A 19741-nucleotide genomic window follows, 5' to 3' on the forward strand; every position below is an offset into this window, starting at 1 on the left:
AGGGCACTTTTCACTCATTCTAACTCTTTTGCCTTTTTATTTATGAATGGGTTGTGCAATGAATTTGCTGGCTTCAAGCTGGTAGTGTGGCTTTTACCCTTTCCAACTCATTTAATTGCTCCTACTCTCACAAAGAAACCATTTCTCTTTCTGCTTCCATCCCACACCTCTCACACCCTTCCTACATCCTGCACAGCTGATCAGAAGAGGTGGCCAGCAGAGCACTATGAGCCTCCCACCATCTCCTACAGCTACAGCTGCCAGCCCTTGTAAGGGCTTCCCCACATTGCCAATATGATCTGAAAGCCTCACACCCTACCAGAAGGAGCTGGGTTGTCAAATGCCAAACCACGGTGCAGTTCTGCAGCAATACATATCAGCTTTCCCATATGGTGAGCACCAGTCCTTTCCACAGACATGAGTGACACTTTGCAAAAGTGTTCCTACTCATGCTCTTACTCCTCACTGATTTCTAGTCCAGACACATTTTCTTTGACCAAAGGAAGGAACCAGTGATAGTTCAAGGGAAGGGGCACATGCACTCAAGGTCTAGAGAGCCTTGATTAAGCCCCATCACTCACCCCAAGATCACTCACACCACGAGCGTCCTTGTACACCTCAAAGCCCACCTCCCCCGCCCCAGAGCATGCAGTCACTCCAGCACTCAGTCAGCCCCATTTTCTGGCACAGACACAATATTGCTCCCCTGTCCTTGTTTGAATACCACAGCACACCCCAAATTCCAATGGCAAGGGGAACTGACTATCCCCTATGGGTTGCCACATCTATTCAAACCCACCCTGTTAGCTGGTTCTACCTCTTTAAAAAAAAAAAAAAAAGGAAGAAAGAAAAAGCAAATTCTTTGATTTTGCTTTGATGGAGAGCTAGAACAAAATACAAACAAAACCACCACCACTGACAAAAAAAAATCTGTGCGCTTGTTTCCCTCAAAACCCACCTTAACATCATTCAAAGGACAACAAAAGACATACCTGACATGCTTATGAAAACACTGCATAAGAGACTTTCTGGTGTCACTGCAGCAGGGCAACACAGAGCCTGTCCTAGCGAACAGTGAAGGGCCATCAACAAATACTACTGGACTACTAGGGGTGGTGATGGACACGACAGACCAGGGTTACAGCAGAGGTAAGCCAGGGCCTTGGCTGCTGCAGGAATACATTGATATGTGCAGCAGTTTTATCTAAAATCTTTCTGAGACTGAAACGTGGAGCTGCACTGTCAGGAGCAGGCTGTGCTGGAAAGCCAGAGAACTGTGATCAAAGCAAGTCACAGAGAAGCCACTGGCACAGCCAGGACAGGCTGGAGTGCGTTCTAGAGAACAGAAAAATGGAAGGAAGTGGGAGAAAGCTTATAGCATAAAATGGCAGAGACCATAACCAAGAACAAGGTGGTACCTCTGTGCAGCAGCACTGTGTGAGCCACATCCCAGAGCCAAAGGCAACACCAACAATGAACCTCCTGTGAACCAGTGTGGCTTTCAGAGGGGTTTTTCTCACACTAAGGATCACATTCATTGTTCTGTGCCAGCAACAATATTGCATTGTAATGTCTTGGGATTCTAGCAGACATAAGAAAAAACATTCAACCTCAATAAGCAAGCTCCAAGAAGCAGCTAAAGTAATGAAGAACAATGCTTTGCTGGCTGCAGTCCTACATGGGAGACTTTTTACATACTGACCACATAGCCAAGCACAGCGGCGTGAACTCAAGTGAGAACTGGAGCCCATAAGCCCAGATTTTATTAAACTTCAAAAGGTCGATGATCAAGCAACAAAGCTTTACCTTACCTATAAGGTAAGGTACCTCAAAGGAAAGCTGAACAAGGCCAGAAAACAGATCAGGCTGGGGGGAAAAGCCTCATCTGAGCATTCAGGCAAGAATGGTCGCTCACCTGCTACTTCATAACAGACATCGAGGTGCCCATGCTGCTGACATGGGATGTGTGGCCACAGGAGCACCGGGCCTGTCTGGCCTTGCTGCCCTTCCTTCCACCAGCACCATGTCCTGTGCCTGAGCCTTACGGATACACATGACCAAAAAAATGAAAAGAAAATAAACAATGTAGAGTAAGAGTGCTTTTTTTGACCTGTACAGTCTCACAGATCCATCAACAGGAAGCGAACATGGTGATGTCTATGCAGACAACAATACTGGCTTCACTTCTTTTTCAAAAACTAATAATTCATTTCAAACTAATATCATTTCAATCATTTTTCAGGATTGGGGTTTTGTTTTGTTTTTTAAAGTTTCTGCCCTTCTAAGAATTGGACTCTTATCTTTAATGGTCACTCACTTTTCTTCTCACACATTCTTAAGGCAATCTTTCTTCACATTCCAAGCAGAACAGGATTTCACAGCCACTCTGCTTTCCTTTTGGTTGGGGAGCACTCTGAGCTTTCTCACAATCATTACAGCAGAAAAGCTTCAGCCGACACAAAAAGGAAAACATAAATTATGCTATGACAGCTTTATAAGGCTAATTCTAATAAATATCCCTCAGTAGGCTTCTATTCAGTGTTCCTCTAGAACAGCTACTGGGGATGTTTCTGCTGGAAGTATTTTCAGTTGTAGCAAATATTTAATGGGAGTGCAAGGATTTCAATGCTCTTTCATTAGGTAGGTCAGGACAGGGCAGCGGGGCAGAAGAACAGGGCTGACTAGCTTGAGCACTGGCCTGAGGAAGGGCAGACCATCTCATAACAGTTGGATGTAATTTACTTTTCTCACCTGAGATAACTCCCAATCAGACTTCTGTCAAAGCTTCTGCCCCGGCTCTGATCAGCTTAAATCTCCTGTGGGTCAGACAGAGCAGAAGGCTGAAGATGGGTCCCCTGTGCTGGAGGACCAGGCTACCACACTATCAAAGCATGCAGGCCAGCCAATGCAGCCTCTGGAAGCGTCTTGTTTACCCTAGCTCTGTTCCAGTGGTTTGTTCATGTGCACAGGGAATTTGAAAACACCACTCAAAGTACTTTCTACTTCAGCACAATCTATATATGGATCTCCGCCTCACCCAAGCTACTACCTCTGGATTTTTATTGAAAATAACAACAACAGAAAAGTCCATATTGCTGACAGAAAGAAATTCTGATTCTGAAAAGAGCAACTTCATGCCTTACCCATATGAAGTTATGTATACAGTGGTTGACTTGTTTGACTGAAACTCTTAGGAACCCAAGTGTTCTCTTCAAGAGGTAATCAGAAACCTTTTTATTCAACTACCACTTTTATTGGAAAAGTCGAGTTACTTTTGAAAATAGGATTCAGACACATGATGACTTGGAAATAAATTCAAAACTGTTTCAGATGAGATGATAGGCAGCCTGACAGCTCACCTGTATTATCACTGACCCATTCTTACATTGTTTGTTACCAAAGTCTCTCACTACTGATACTCGAGTGAATGCTGAGGAGCCTGAAGAGGTCTGTGTGTCTGTGCTTGTTCAAACTGCACTGAGGTTGTGAAGACTGAGGATGACTACTGGAGGCCAAAGGACAAGGTCCAAAAGCTAGAAGTGCCTGATACTAAAGCCAGCATAGAAAATTGGTATAGAAAACAGTGATAGATGAATGAAGAAATGTTACACCTGACATGGGACATGTCAAATTATGAATTTCTATCCACAGGCTGAATCCATTTTCTGTACCGTGGCTTCAGCACACAAAATAGCTTAGACTCAAAACAGCAACTTTAAAAAAAAAAAATTAAAAAAATTAATCTGACAGTAGATTCCACCTCCTTCATGTATCAGCTCTCCTTTCCTGGTTATTTATATGGGCCAACTTTCAAAAGCAGTGAGAATGACTTTTGTTTTCCCTTATGCACGATGTGCCCAGCCAGCTGGACATCTCCTCCAGCTCTACGTGAAATGCCTTTCAGCCAATCTCTCTAGACTTTTCCTTTTCAGCTCAAGCACAGAGTATCTGACCCCACCCCTGCTTTTCGTTGTGAAACTGGAGCATGCCCAACATTTTTTCCTCAGTAGACAATTTATTTTTAAATCAATGGCTAAGAATGCAGCATAATATATCTTAAAACAAATGTTCTTAGTCATCATTTCCACAATATTTCAAATCCTTTACGGGAAATACAATTCAGAAGAGAACAGCAGCAGAATAGAAACCAAAGCTGCTCTATTAGTTAGTGTTCATAGCTCTTAGATTCAAATCTGAGCAATAATTTAAAGCGCATTAATAAAACCTTGGATAAATAGCAACTCTTCTCAACAGCCCTAATGAACAACCGCAGAGCTGTCTCAAGGTACACCATATTTCAGTGGCACATAGCTGGTCTGCTACTGTGCACTGAAATTCTGTTGGCCATGTTAAACGTGACAGGCTTTCCACGTCTTTAGGTTTAATATTTAACAGGAGATAGGCTGACTGACTTCCTCATAAACAAACTCTCATTGATCCCAACTGGCCTGTTCTCGAAAGTTTTTCTCCTCACCCCAGACAGAAAACAGGTCTCTATACCATAACTCACTGTTACTTCTTAAAAGCCCTTCAGACTTGCACAGAAAGTGAGGCTAAATGTCATCTCTCCGGTACTTCTAACAAACTCATTCGCTCCCTGTTCTCTTCCCCACTGCACTGATAAATAAAGGTAACTGGTTTCAGTGGCAGGAAGGGTAGATGTAATGTCAGGTTCAACACTTTAAGGCTTTGTAAATTAAACTTTTACAAATCCCATGGCCATGCTAGCTACCCCATGAATCTGGGATGTAATTTCAGACACAGCCGAGAATTATTTCTTGCTTCCCTCCTTGCTGCACTACACTTTGTTCCAAAAGTGCTTCTGCCACATAATGTAAAAGCAGATGGATCTCTCTGCTGCACTCAGAGATCCTGTAGGTAATAAGATACTGCACTGACTAAATGGATCTCACTGGGTGCAGACAGGAGAAAAAAATAGGAAATATGACTGCAAATAAATTTCCATAAATCACTACATTTCTTCTTTCCTTCAAATGAATTATAATTTTGGCTTTGTTTACCACAATGATCTTTTAAATTCTTTCTACTAAAACAAATTGAAATAGGTTGAATGTGAAATAATAACAATTGCACTTCTGCTTTCCATATGGACTTATTGAAAAAACCACACAACTCAGGTCTGAGCCATCATGGCCAACTGTAAAAGCATACTACACTCACATTGCCATGAACTTTTACCTACTGAAGACAGAGAAATCAGCTACTGACACCACAGAGAGCCCCACAGGATACTGACAAAATAAATGTATTACAGGATAACATCACAAAGAACAGTCAATTGAACTATCATACAGGAATTAAATAAGTGTGAAAAATCCAAACAAAACATAATATGGTCAGTGGTCTGACCTGTTTACGTGTTTTCTTTCAACTCCACTGTAAGGTTAATGAGAGTCGTAAATATACTGTTTTCTAAAGACAGGTTAATGAAGGCAACATGGGCAGAATTGGAGCATATCTGATGTTAGAGCCATAAAAATAATCCCGTAGCATTTGCTGCCCAGCTGACACTGTGGTTTGCTGAATGGCAAGAATGGAATTTCTCTTAGTGCGCACGCTGCACCTGACAGAAAGCATGTGCAGGAACAATATCCATGCTCTTGTCTAGGTCTTACACATCCACAGACCAGACCCTGTGTGAGTAACTACTGCATTCAGAGGAGAGAATGTTGCTCTCCATGCTCTCCATGTCACTCGCAAAGATCTTAAACTACAGTAACTGCAGGACGCTAAGTAAGCAAAGCAACTGTATCAGCAACATTATTTTTGCAATTAGACTCCCCTTTAAATCCTATTTTTCGTCACTAATAGGTGGTTTCTTCCCTAAGCAGAAATGTGAGGCATTTTGTGTTGGCAGCACTGCTTCTGAGAGGAAAATGCTCCTTGCAACCCAGCCCAGCTGGGCTGAACACTGGCCTGCGAAGAACAGAGCGAAACACTGCTCCCACCTGCTTCTAACATCCCTGGGTCTGGGTGTTTTGTGCTGCAGCCCTGCAGGACACAAGTTCCCACCTTATGTTTCCACAGAGTCCAGTGGCCTGGAACCCAGAGCACCAGACAGGGACCACTGAGGCCCAAAGGCACAGAGAGAACTCATTCAACATTCCTGTCTCATGCTCTTAAGGGACAATCTATCCAAGGAAACAAAACATGGTTTCTAGTCACAAATGCCTTATCTGACAAAGCACCAAAAGCAGCACACTCTACCAGATGGACCTTATGCCACCTCAACACTCTGTGTTTACCCAAAGCCCCATATCCCTTCTGATTTTTGCCTGTAAAAAGCCCTCCATTCCCACAGAATTTCCATTTCCAGAGGATTTCTCTTCTTGCTTTCCATGCATTTCAGGATGTTGTCTCACTGGGGCGGTCAATTCTAATTTCACGGGGAGACCTAAAGCCAAGGCCCTTGTATGGAAAAACTCTTGTGTTCAGACCCGACCTGACTGTGCCAGGACACCTCCTCTGCCCCAGCTGCCCATGAAGCATAACATCTGTGCTGAAACCTAAGTGCTGCAATCCAGAGAAAAAGTTACAGCTATAAATGGTCTTTGTACACCAAAACAGAGTTAGTGACTGGATAGGGGGATATTTCACACATGGTCACAAATGTATCTGAGAGCTCCTGGGCTTCTCACTTGCTGGCACTAAGTAGAGAAAAAAGTAACAGTGATTTCTGAAGTTGGTGTTTCTTGTTAACGCTGATCAGATGAAAAATTGTTAACAAAACCACAGCAGAAAGAAAACAAATAGCTGGCTAAAGTCTGTTAACCTGAAGTAGAGCCCTATACACTGATGTAAGTCAGAGAAGTAGGATGTTTTTGAACGTATCTACTGATTTGAAATCTTACCATTTACTCTTCCAAGTCCATAAAAGAAGCAGCAAGGCATGCATAAAAGGTCTTTAATCTTGCCTTTAAAGAAATTTAGTAATGGAAAAATCAATCACATATCTGCGTCATACAAACTGAACAGTCAAAACCACAACACGCTGTCAAGACCTTGTTAAGGGCAAAGCATTCCCATATTTGACTTCACCATGTCAAACTTTCAACATCTGCAATTATCTGCTGTTTTCTAGCATTGTAAAACAGCAGCTTTTGTGCTTTGTTGGAAAAGTTTTCCAAAGATTTCAGCCCAACATGCTACTTGTGTTTAACAGTCAGACACTGGAAAGAGATTCAATTCCACTTTCCACGCACCAGAGTCACTTACCACAGGGAGAGGGGTGCTACATGTATCCAAAGAAGAGCAAGCAGGAAGCCTCTACAAGGACAAAGATACTGGCCAGAGCATGAAACACTCCGTAAAGGGATTCTGCACAGCTGAAGGAGCAGTGGTTTGTTGGTTTTCTCTTTTTATTTTTATTTTTTTTCTGGCAAGCTTACCTAGCCATCTTGCTACTTCATCAAACTCTGTGGCCTCTTCATAGCAATCTAGACAAGGAAGACATTATGTTGCTCAGACTTTGCTTTCAATGCCTTGAAACTGGCTTTGAAACAACCTAGAACATGGTTACTCTCATATGCCCATCAGCTACTGGCGTGGTCCACCACCAATGAGTGCCCCCTTCACTCACACGAGAGAATGAGTAGCATCCATTCACATACACCCTTCAGCCTTCCCCAGCTTGTAGTTTGCCCACAAATGGAACGAAGTGGACCTTAAAGACCATCAAGTTCCACACTCAGGCCATGGGCAGGGACACTTTCCACCAGCTCAGGCTGCTGAGGGCCCCATTCAGCCTGGCCTCGAGTGCCTCCAGGGATGGGGCACCCACAGCTTCTCTGGGCAGCTGTGCCACTGCCTCACGACCCTCTGAGGAAAGAATTTCTTCCTCATACCTCATTTAGACATTATGCTTCTGCCACCTCAAGACTTTCAGAGGAACCTCCAAGCACAAGAAATCATATCTGACAGCATTTTTAGTAAATAATGTTTTCCATTAGCTGCAAGAGCAATAAAATTAAACTTCTGGCCAGTCAGTGCCCTTCTGTTTCCATTTACGGTTAAGAATGCAAAAACTTGACCATAATTTCTTTCCCAAACTTGCCTCAGCCTATTCCAATTTAGGGGCATAATTCAGTATAGTCAAAAATATTTTTAAATAATGTGGTTTATTTATAACCAGAAAAGTGATCTTAGAAATCATCGAAATTACTAGAAGTTACTAAATTTAAAACACAATGACTACATTTTCTTCTCTCCTCATACAGAGCAACTGATTGAAAGGAGGATGCGAGCACTGCTGTGCCCAGATCAACAGAACCCCTCCCTCTGCCACCAGCTGCAGTCAGAGCCAAGGGAAAAAAACATAAATCTCAAACCAGACAAATGAATGCAATGTGAGGAATGGCCAAGAATCTGAAATATACGATTTCTTTCACATACTGCAGTTCGCCTGCATTTTATAAGCACTGCCAGCCTATCTAAAAAAGGAGACTGAAGATGCTGCAGTGGCAGTAAAAACTAAGACTAAAATATCAGTGTCGTTTAGGTCTTGTAAGAGTTAAAGGAGAAAGGATGCTTAGGTGTATGCAGAATAAAGAAACAATGGCTAACAAGCAGCTGCTCAATAAAATAAGGGACAAACACAGAACTGTGCAAGTAAACTGGCTTTCACAAAGTACGTAATTTATTTGCAAAAATCACTATTAAAAGGTGATACTGAAGTCAAGAACCAAGCAAACCCCACAGCCGGAATCACAATGAGAATATCCAGAAAAGTAACAAAAGGATTGGCTTATTAAGAGTTATTTCTCATTGCCTGGTACTACATGTTCTCAAAAAAGAAGGCATCACCACCACTCGTCCAAAAAATAAAAATAAAAGCCAACCCCCAAAGAACAAACCAGCACTAGAAATGCCCTCAGTGAATCTGTTGCAGTGCACGTTCTGCATGGTTTCTGGAGAACAGCCTGCTAGCACGCACAGCAGCCCTGCACCACTCACAAACATCAAGAACACATTAAAAAACTTCTTTACAGACAATAGAAAACTGTGTGATGATTCCTAGATCAAGCTTCAGCATGCATTACGCTGCATTTGAGCAGGAGATCCTCCTTTTCTCCCAGGTTAGCAGAGCAATCCATCACGCTCCCTCCACCTCTGCGAGAGCAGAGCTGTGCTCCAGCAGGTATTTCTGGCTGCAGGTCTGGCGCTGAGCAGTTCTCCTCCCTGAACGCCTGTCATCCCCAGTGTCCCTTCCTGGGCAAGGATCTCACGTCTGGGGCTTAACAGCACAGCAGACAAGTTCTGCCTGAGCAATAGGGGCCGAAACTAGAATGAAGCCAAACAAGCATGCAGGATGTGCTGAAGCTAACTGAGAAGGACAAAGGGAAAGGGCACTCTGTTGGTAGAGAAGACTCTGCTTCCCGGTAACCAGTGGGTGCCTGTCTCCAGCTCCTGAAGCATCATTTCTCTGTCTCCCTTACACCAAACACACTGAATCTGATTATGGGAAATTAATTTTCAGGACAATTAAACCCCATCCTTCCTGCCTCTTTATGTTCAATCAAAGAGCCTTTCCTATGGAAGCAGACAGCTCTTTTGCAAGAATGAGTAGAGGAAATTAAAATAAATGCTAGCAAAAATGCAGTACCTTTTATATTATCCAAACTGGCTCCTCAAGGATTTCCCAGAGCACACCACCATGAAAAGGAAGCTGCATGTTCTGCCCGTTCCCACTGAGCTGCATGCTAAAAAATTCACCTAAATTAATTTTTAAAATTGTAAAACAGTGATACACGGATTTTGAATCCTTGCCATCTCATGGTCTGTGCTCTTACACATGCTGCACAGCTCCAAGGGGCCTCTGTGACATAGTTGGAGCAATTCAAATGGAGGGGAGGAAGAGTGAGAGAAAGTTATTGCTGACTGAAGATCTGGAGAGCAAACAGGAACTGGACACTCAAGTGATATTGGATAACACTTGGGAAATGAATTGGCACAGCAGCATTATTGGGCTTTTCCTGTATATACAAAGATAGCATTCAAAATACGCAGTAAGCCTTCCTAATGTTTAATGTTTGCTTATATGTCTCAGTTCCAGACGTTACGATGCAATTGGGCAAATTCAACTGTTAGAAGTAATTCCTCAGGAGGCTACTTTATAAACATATTGATTGTAATTCTTCTGACCTTGTTGCTGTTGTTCAGCAGGGGACGATGTGGTGAACTAAGGAAGGGCTGAGGGCTCACCCACCGAAGCTGTTTCAGCAGTCAGTGCCCTTCCAATTAGCATGTTATTTTATTCCTGTCCGGACGCCTAGCTGTGCAACCCATTGTAGAGCACCTGCTTTAGAAGGGGAGTTGGCCTCTTGAGGTCCTTCCAACACTCTGCATGCAAAAATACAGCAACTGTTTCTGCCTAATATGCCTGATGGCAAGCCTCCTTACCTGAGGTAGTCCTTCACTTACCACCATACACACAAATCAATTTAGTAGCCAGAGAGCAGGTGGGACCCAGCATTAAAAACAGAGACCTGTCTGTCACCTTGCAACCTGTTCTAAACCATGCTTGAATGCTATCTGTCATCTTCTGTCACTCATACCTGTCTTTGTTCTATCTGGATAGATCAGGCAGAGATGGGAGCTAGCATTTAGTACACAACCATACACAGCATCAGAACCTCAATCCTGTTGAAATCCCCTATGATAAACCCCTGCATCCAGCCCCAGTGAAAAAGAAGTGCTGTACACCAGAGATGCCTGATATTGAGGAGTCCGCTTTAACTGGGCAGCTGCAAACAGCTGCACACTCCTATTTTCAAATGATGCTATTGTGCATACCCAAAATATCTAAGGCAGCCCAGAGCAAGTACATAAAGCAGAAGGAGACAAAACTGAATGAACAGAGACAGACCTTGGTTGATTCATTAAATATATATACATACATAAAACAATCTTCTGAACAGTTCTATTAGCAAGGCTGACGTAAGCATAAAAGAAAGATACTGAATTCTTTCCTAGCAAATCCCAGATATAAACGTCAAATGCTAAAAATGAGCAGCTTAAATATTCCTCTTGTATAAAGATGATTCAAAAGGTTCATTTTTTCAGTCTTGCATCAGTGTCTGTAGTTACAGATGCCTGAATGGCTCAACTGTATCTGGAGAAGAATAAATAAATACATAACAGCCACCACCTTTAATCTGTTTGTACATGTACATAAACAAAAAATTGCTCAGAGATGACTCATGAGATCTACCTAATAACAAGTGGGTAGAAGATGAACCTCCACAAAATGAAGCTAGTTTTGGTGGTTGTATGGAATAAGTCAGCTGGAGTCAGCCTGTGCTTCCAGTGGGCTATGGGAGAGCATCCCTGGCTGCCAACTGTTCTTTCTGAACTGCCCAGTGCGAGTTCTCCTGTATCTCCAGTGGGACGGGCAGCGAGCTTAAATCTGTTTAAGTGCTTCATGAGCTCAAAGGCAGGCAAATGGCTGTCATCTCTTCAGCTCCTTCCATGAAAAGACCCCACTGCATTCCTCAAGTCCCCATCATGGCAGGCAGATGTAGTTTCCATCACTACAACTGATCCAAATTCACAGCACAGCTTGTTCTGCAATAACCTCTCCAGGTAGCTGAGTTTGAGATATCATTAGTCAACAGCCATCCTTTTAATCCTTCATTTTTCACTTTCTGTCTGACTTAAAATAATTCAGCTTCACTGCAGCCATCACTGTCCACTTAGTTCACCAAAGCCAAGGACCTGGCTCTCGTGAACCTCACCTTCCAGCTGATCTTATGAAAGCAATCCAGAGGACCACCATACAGATGGGCTTCTGAAGGACAAGGATGTCCTTGTGATAAGGATAACATTTGCCTTACAACTACATCAGTAGAAGGACAACCTTACAGCCCTACTTCTTGCCACGGGTCAGCACTCAACTTCACAGAACCTTCACATCTTCAGCAGGTAATTTGGTGCATTGTTGCCACTGAGAATCTCTGCTTGCACATAGAGGATCCAGCCCATTGACAGGTCTGCTGCACGAGGGTGTACTATGGCATGTGTGTGTGTGGCTGCTAACAGAAACAGATGGCACTGTCAGATGCAAGGAGACCTCAGCTCTTCCAGACAACATTTCACACAGGCCACTGGCTACCTCTCATGTCACCAGGTTCCTCCTGTGTCTTTAACAGGATGCCCTCTAGTGCACAACATGGACTATTCTACTTCTGTCCGCACTACTGCATATCAGATGCAAAGTCTGCTTAAAGCAGTACTGGCACTGCAGCTGAGCCCTGCAGGCTGCCCTGCTAACGGAAGGACTAGGAGAGAACTAGCAAAGACAAAGAAAACCCCTACAAACACTTCTCTTTAACAAAGGCTCATCTGACTGTTCTTATCTAAACAGCAACCACTAGGGAATGGATGCAGACAAACTGCAAGTGCTGTGGGTGCTACTTAGTTCACTGCATGAGAAAATCTGCTGAATTGATACTATAATTTCATCCTCCTCATAAGCAAATAAATCCTTTCTAACAAACTCACCTTCAGCCACAACATGTCAAATAGTTGTGATCTCTGTAAATAAACACACAGTTTATTTCATTCGTTATGAATTAAGAACAGAATTCAAAGTTCAGATCATTTTCATCTGCTGTCACAAAGTGTTGCAATCCCGTATCAGAGGGCCACATACATTAAGAATAAAGTTGAGGACCTGAATCAGCCAACACTCCTCTTGCTGAACTACAGATTAGGATTCACAGAAGCCTAACACAGCAAAACCAGATTTATTTGAGCTGGCTTGTATTTTTTTATGGTGCTTTCATATCTCCCATTAATATTAACTTTTATTCAAAACTGATAACGTAGCCTCTTGCAAATCAGCAGCAAGACACACAGGACAAAATCACAGTAACACAGGCGTTAAAGAAGATACTGTGTATATATTATATCATGTATCAGACACTTAATGACTTTCTTAAAGCTAGCGGAGCACTTTCTGGTTTATTACCACAACTATTATGCCAAAAATATAAAGAAGTGCATGTTAATAAGTAAAGCAGTGGCTGACTAAAGCAAATAGGCAATGAAACAGCAAAGGTGCTTCTGCAAACATTATCTTGTAGATGTAATTCCAGACTGTAGATTTAAAATACACACACCAAATAAATTAACACCATAAAACAGAACAGGGAAGATACTTCTAATACCAACTTATTTATACGTCAAAGATCAGAGTCTGACAAAAATCTAAGGAGGGAGGGGAAAAGGGAGAGAACAAAGCCCTTGGTTACCCAGGAGCCAAGGGGTGGGCTCAGGTACAGCTGGTGGAACAAAGCTACAGGGTGCTGCTTCCCTCTGCAAATAAACACACGTCCAAGGAGCAGCAGGGACCATCCTGCACAAGACACACTACTGCCAACTCTGCTACCTTAACACACAGCTGATCCCACCTTGTGCAAGGAGAGGTCCCAAAGGGCTGAGCTATGGGCTCTGGGCACCACAGCTCCCTCTCTGCAGAGAGAGCTCTCAGGGAGAAGTGCTTCATGAAGCCACAGTGCTCCTGGTGTTGGTCTCCCTTAAATACTTCACATTAGGTTGGAAAAGAAACCCAAAATTAAACGAGAGAGTTTTTGGCAGGCCTCTCTCTCTATTCATTCACTGTTTATTATCGATTTTTGTGCCTATGCAGAAGGATCACATGCAGATGTGTTAGGAAGTGTTTACAGTGTATGTAAGAGAGCTAAATGGAATCTCTGTGGGTTCTCTCTGTGTCTGTTTCTCCTTTTGTCTGTGTTTGTTGCCTTTCACAGTGTTCACCCCAGGATAAACCAAAGCTCCTCCACAGCTCTCAAGGTCTACTACAAAGATAGCTCCAGACGGAACCTAAGCTCCCTGAGCTCAGGAATGGCCCTGAGGGTTGCAGCTGCCCTGCCAGTGACTGTGCTGGGTCAGCATTTAAAGCTCCAGGTTGGATATCAGGTAAAGGCTCTTCGTCACCAGGTGGTCGGGCACTGGAACAGGCTGCCCAGGGCAGTGGTCACAGCCCCACACTGACAGAGGTCAAGAAGTGTTTGGACAACGTGCTCAAACATAAGAACTGATTTTTGGGTGGTCCTGTGTAAAGCTCAGAGTGGGACTCAATGATCCTTGTGAGTCCCTTCCAACACAGGATATTTTATGATTCCTGAGGAAATTTACAATAATGGACTGGAGGCTGACCTGATTTATACCAAAAAAACCTGCCAAACTGGCTTCTAGCAACCTCACTATAAAGAGAGAGTACAAATGTGCACCAACTCATGCATTTCTGTGGTACAGCAAGGAGAACTCCACCATACCTAGGGAAGAACAGGCTTGTAATGAAGATATTGAAGAATATGCATTTTGGCCCTGTACTACTAGCTCTCCTACAGCAGTGATGCTGATGCATTTAGCAACAATGTGCAGGAGCAGTCCTGACTGACAGAGCGTTTGCAGAGATGTGCATTTACAGATCTATAATCAGTCAGAACCCTAAATAAAAGTAATCAATAATAAAGATATTTCATAATTAATAACTGCCAGCAGTAGAATTAGGAATTGTAGATCTACCTGAGCTGCTCGAGAGCAGAACAGTATTTCAGGCATCCAAATTCTCCAGCTGAGTAATTTTCCAGTTACTGGGTTTGGTTCATACGGTATAAATTTGTCATGTTGTTAGAAAGCTCACAGAGTTTAGAAAGACATGTGGGATGACAACTGATCAAAACTCTTTAAATATAAAAGCATCAGAGAAACTCTGCGGTTCAGGTTTAGACAAGCAGGCTTTTTCTAACACACAGTACCCACTACCCATCTATATTTAACACCAGCTGCTCTGTGCTGCTATCGGTTCTCAGTTTCGTGATACCTGTGATGTCCCGCAGTAAGACAGCAAATGTGCTCATTTCACATGGGGGGAGGTGCCTGGGAGTCATTCGTGCTCAACAGACTGCCCTAGAAGAACCTAATGTCAAAAACCTTTATGGGGGCAACACAGTCATTTCATCACGAGGCAGTAGCAGCTCTGCCGACTGCTTCAAAGAGTCCAAAACCTCAACTGACTGGCTCAAAATAACTGTGGAAAGTTACATTATATTTTTATCTCATAGATACTCAGCTATGAGTCAATGCTTTAAAATAAAGCAACATCAGCTCTGCGTACATAATGCACACGAGACCCAGGATGTTCAAACTTTCCCCTTTGCTTTGAGGGAGGACAAAAAGCACAGAAATAAATTCATGTTTGCTGAAGTCAAACAGAACTATACCTTAAGAGCTGTCTGAACTCATGCATTATGCATCAAAATAAACCCACCAAGCCAGCAAGATTATTTCATCAACGTCAAGAATGAGACTGTAAGGTGAGCAAGTGCAGCAGTCTCCAAAACAAAAGGAATCCCTGCTGCACTTTTGAACGTGAAGAAAACCATTGTACGTGGAGGAAAAGAAAGCAAGAAAAAAAATATTGTGACAAAAGGAACAGAGGCATAATTCAAAGAGCATAGTGCATTCAAGACAAATTGGAACACACGTAAACAATCTTAATGAAAGATGTGGCATTTGAAAAATGAAGCCCAGTAATAAGGCAGTTTTAATAAACTGATGAAACTCCCCCAGCCCATGCCAGAAAGCCTCATATTTCTATATTTTGGACACCAACCCAAGCTATGACACTAGTGACAAAGCAGTATTCTGTGAAACTTCAGAATTCTGAAGATCACAATACATTAAGCATACATTAACACACATCAATGAAAAACTGGATAAAATGAAAAATAAATAAATCATTCTGGACCAACCAGATGCATTTCTTTATTAAAAAGTTTTCCAGACAAGAAAAATGAGTAGCTCCAAACTACATGGATTTTAGTAAAGTATTTGAGATGGTGACATAGGAAGCAGAAGTGGGGAACATAGAGGAACTGGCAAATGGAGAATATTGATGCTTGCCTGGAAGCACCAGGGTACAAGGAGAGGCTACTGTCGTCTGAACCTCCTGAATATTTTCATTACCAAAACCAGAAGGGAGCAGGAGAAGACTGGTACAAGCTGCCAACGCAGAGAGAAATGAAACGCTGCTCAGGGAGAAGCAAAGGCCACACAAGCTGCAATGAAATAAAGTGGATACAAGTTAACGGTGCAAATTGCAGGAAAACAGCAAGAGCTGCTGCTTGCAGCTGGCCAGCTGCAGGGATAGGAGCACTCAGATGCACTACATGACCACAGCACTACCACCTCTCTCCAAGGAGATGCTGACACAAAAAGGCAATTTAACCACTTAAATACACGGCAAAATATTCTCAGTGGCAGGCGAGAAACATTATATGTACAAAGCAGTTAACAGAGCCTTATCTTGGAATACTATGTACAATGCTCACTACCCAATTATGAAAGGGATAGAAAACTGAAACAGGTCAGGTGCGACTAGCATGAACAAGGAAATACTGACATTTTATGAGAGCAGACCAGGGCAGTTTGTGGGAGGGAAATATCCAAGTGAATACACTGGGGAGCAATTCTCGGAGCAGCCCCACAGGTTTTAAAGCTAAAAGAGAGAGCACAACTTCATACAAACCAGTCATGACCACACTGGGCTGGAATTAGAACAAGGTTTCTGACCACCACCAGAGTAATCAAGCTGTGGAAAAATCTCCCAGCGCAGAGGTTTATGGGAAGGTGGGTAAAACGTGACTAAGGACTGCAGTCACTGACTCAGAGAGACCTCTCCAGCTCTTAATTTCCACGCAGTGCAGTTCCTGCATCATCACAGAAAGCAGAGGAATTGGGCTGGGAACCCACAGGTGAGAATCCCTGCTCCAGGGGAGTGGCTGACAGAATGCCCTGACTGTGGCACAGCCCAAATCCTCGGTCACCAGCCCCAGGTGAATCCTGAAATCCAGGCACCTCGGGATGTCCTGAAACTCCTCATGGGTTGGGTCCCCCTGTCCCATGGTGACAATAGCTTTAAGGGCTGCTGTTAATGAGCTGAGGTCAGCAGATTAGAAGAGCAGGGTCTTGGTGATTTTCTTAGAGGGAAATCCAAGTTTATATGGAAGACAATATCTACTGCTGAGAAGATCTTGCACTTGTATCACTCTTTCTTAGTCCTAACCCAAAGGGCTGTATGGACCGGCACAGGGACCCAATACAGGAGCCCACTCTGAGCAGGCAGATGCCTCCATAAAACCACTGTCATATCATAGAACAGCTTAGGTTGGAGGGGGCTTTAAAGATCATTTAGTCCCCACCCCCTGCCATGGGCAGGGCTGCCACCCCCCAGCTCAAGCTAACCAGGGTCCCATCCAACCTGGACTTGAGCACCTCCAGGGACGGTGTATCCACAGCTTCCATGGTCAGCCTGTGTTGGTGCCTCACCACTCTATGAGTAAAAAAATCTCTTCCTAACATCTAATATGAATATCTCCTCTTTTAATTTAAAGCCATTCCCCTTTGTCCCATCACTATCAGACCATGTAAAAGGTCGATCCACCTCCTGTCCTGGATACCCTGCTGTCTCCTGACAGCAGCTGTGCATCAGTGATTGCTGTTGCCCTCTTCCAGCAGGGCTTATCAGGTCCTGCTTGAGGAGCTGCCACAGCCATGTGCAGGGACTTTCCCCTGTCCTCTTGTCCCCTGCACAAGGGGCTGGGGCCAGCTGTGCTCCTGCAGCAGGTCTGGGTCAATCTTCTTTTGGAAACTGGAGGAAATTACCAGTCTGGAACTCTAATGCTGAGGTTTGTGCAAAATCTACCAGGCGGGCATGCTGCTATCGAGTTTACTTCAGAATTAAAAATAGCAGGAGAAAATTCATGTGGAAGATCAAGCGTGCTAATAGATCATATAACTCGCACCAGACCAAGCTGTGCTGTAAACAATTTGCAGCATAAAACATACAGGAACTGCCACCAAAACATTTATTTACACAAAAACCAATAATTACAACAGGCTCAGGTTGCATGTACGTTTTCTTGAGAAATTAATGACAGCCTTACAAAATAAACCAACACCAACAATAACATTTCTTGTGCTTTAAATCTGATCTCCAAGAGCCTTGCTGCTGGGCATAAGAACTAACACAGCAGCCTAACAGGCCTGACATTTAATAAGCCAAGTTTATTTCTAGAAAGTGAGCTGGAAATTAAATCTCCTGCTTACAGCTGGCACATTGTGCACAAGAGGAATCCTAAGACGACTGCATTTCATTTTTACCCTATAGCTTTTATCCTTCTACTAATTGGCATATTTAAGTGCACTTAATCATTTCAGCATTGAACTTACCACCGTGATAAATCTCCAATTTAGACTATGCAACAATAAATCTTTGTCTTCTCTTAGCAGCTGGCAAGTTTTGATTTGGACTTTGAATTTAGATCCTCTCCTCAGGCTTAACAGTAACAACTTGTTTGTTCTGCCTTCTGGAAGCATGACATTAACTCTGCTCTTTAACTGTATTAGCGTTGCTTAAGCACAGTGTTCTCAGTGCTAAAATCGGCTGCCCCTCTATAGTGCCAGCCTAAGAAACACAACAAAACCAATTAGACTGTGCTGGTGGCTTACAAAGCAACTTTCACTCATTAGTATTTACACAGCATCACTGGGCCACGTGACACTTTGCAGGCACAAGGACAAGCCTGAGGTTATAATACAATCTTTCAATAGATGCCTCCAATGTGACAAAGAGCTAATTTAAAAACAGGTGGAAGGGGCCTCCAACAATTAACAGAGGAAGAACTCTCCCACTAATACCTTGTAGTTTGCCAGAGGACCAAGTCAGGTCTTCTCTTTAATTCTTTGACAAATGCCCAGAAAACCTTACGGAAGTAGCTCCTGTAAAAATCTCTAAATTAGATGTGATCACCAAAGAACAAAGGGGAAAACCGTTTCTGGGTGGAGAAGGGGATTCTTCCCCCAGCTTTGCTACAGACCTCCTGGTAAGCACTCCTGGTAGTACCCTGGTAAGCTGTTTAGCTCCCATCTGTAAGACTTCACACACATTATTATGACCTTTTCAATGTAACTCGGGACTTGTGCTTGCAGAACAAATCATGTCATTAAAGATTTGCAGGATCAAAGTCTCATTTCCCCATGCCTTAGTTCTTCCTGTACACTTCAATACAGCTGCATTTGACATACTCGCAGATGCTGGAAGAAGGGCCTCATTTTCTTAAATATAAAACACCTACTTAAACAACTCGCCTTGTGATAAAAGGCTGAACAGTACAGCAGTCGTACCGAGTCGAGAAAGACTGCATCTTCATAATTTCCTGACTACGATGTTTGCTTTTGCAGATTTGAGCCCAGAAGAAACTGTGAGCTCACCCAACGTATGCTGCCACTTAAGTTGCTTTATTTGCTTTACCACTTGCCAGCGAGACAAACAGCTCTTTCTGTTTTACAAGGCACAGCTCAAACACCAAGCTTGTCAGCTGACCCAGCAGCTGACCCAGCAGCACTGGGCCCTGGGGTGCAGCAGGCTGGCACTTGAGGCTGGAACCCCCAGAAGCACTGCAACCACCAGCACAGCGTACCTGCATGCAGGCAACAACCACTGTCAGATGTTTGTTGGTTTTTTTTAATTTATTTCGACATGACAGCATCTTTACTGCTCAGCTCTGCTTATGGCAGGCCATGAGGTTTCAATTAGTTAGCTCTTTCTGGGACACAGCAATATTTGTCATTGACAGCCTTAATACAAAAAAAAAAAAAACAAAAAAAAAAAACAAAAACAAAACACCAAAGC

At 43.2% G+C, this 19741-nt stretch overlaps 1 protein-coding gene across 3 annotated transcripts in view; it reads right to left on the reverse strand.

Annotated features, from left to right (window-relative positions):
• The window catches only part of ST7 (suppression of tumorigenicity 7), a 134583-nt gene that overhangs the window by 106784 nt on the left and 8058 nt on the right, over positions 1 to 19741 (reverse strand). Inside the window, exon 1 of one of the 3 annotated variants that reach the window (XM_090137288.1) lies at positions 1916 to 8051. The exons of the other annotated variants lie outside the window; for them this stretch is intronic. The gene's annotated coding sequence lies outside the window, so the exon portion shown is untranslated. Of the gene's footprint in view, positions 1 to 1915; positions 8052 to 19741 lie in introns of those variants that run through there. 3 annotated transcript variants of the gene reach the window in all.

Source organism: Phasianus colchicus, chromosome 1 (genome assembly GCF_987193195.1).
Source record: "Phasianus colchicus chromosome 1, bPhaCol1.hap1.1, whole genome shotgun sequence".
Lineage (NCBI taxonomy): Eukaryota > Metazoa > Chordata > Aves > Galliformes > Phasianidae > Phasianus > Phasianus colchicus.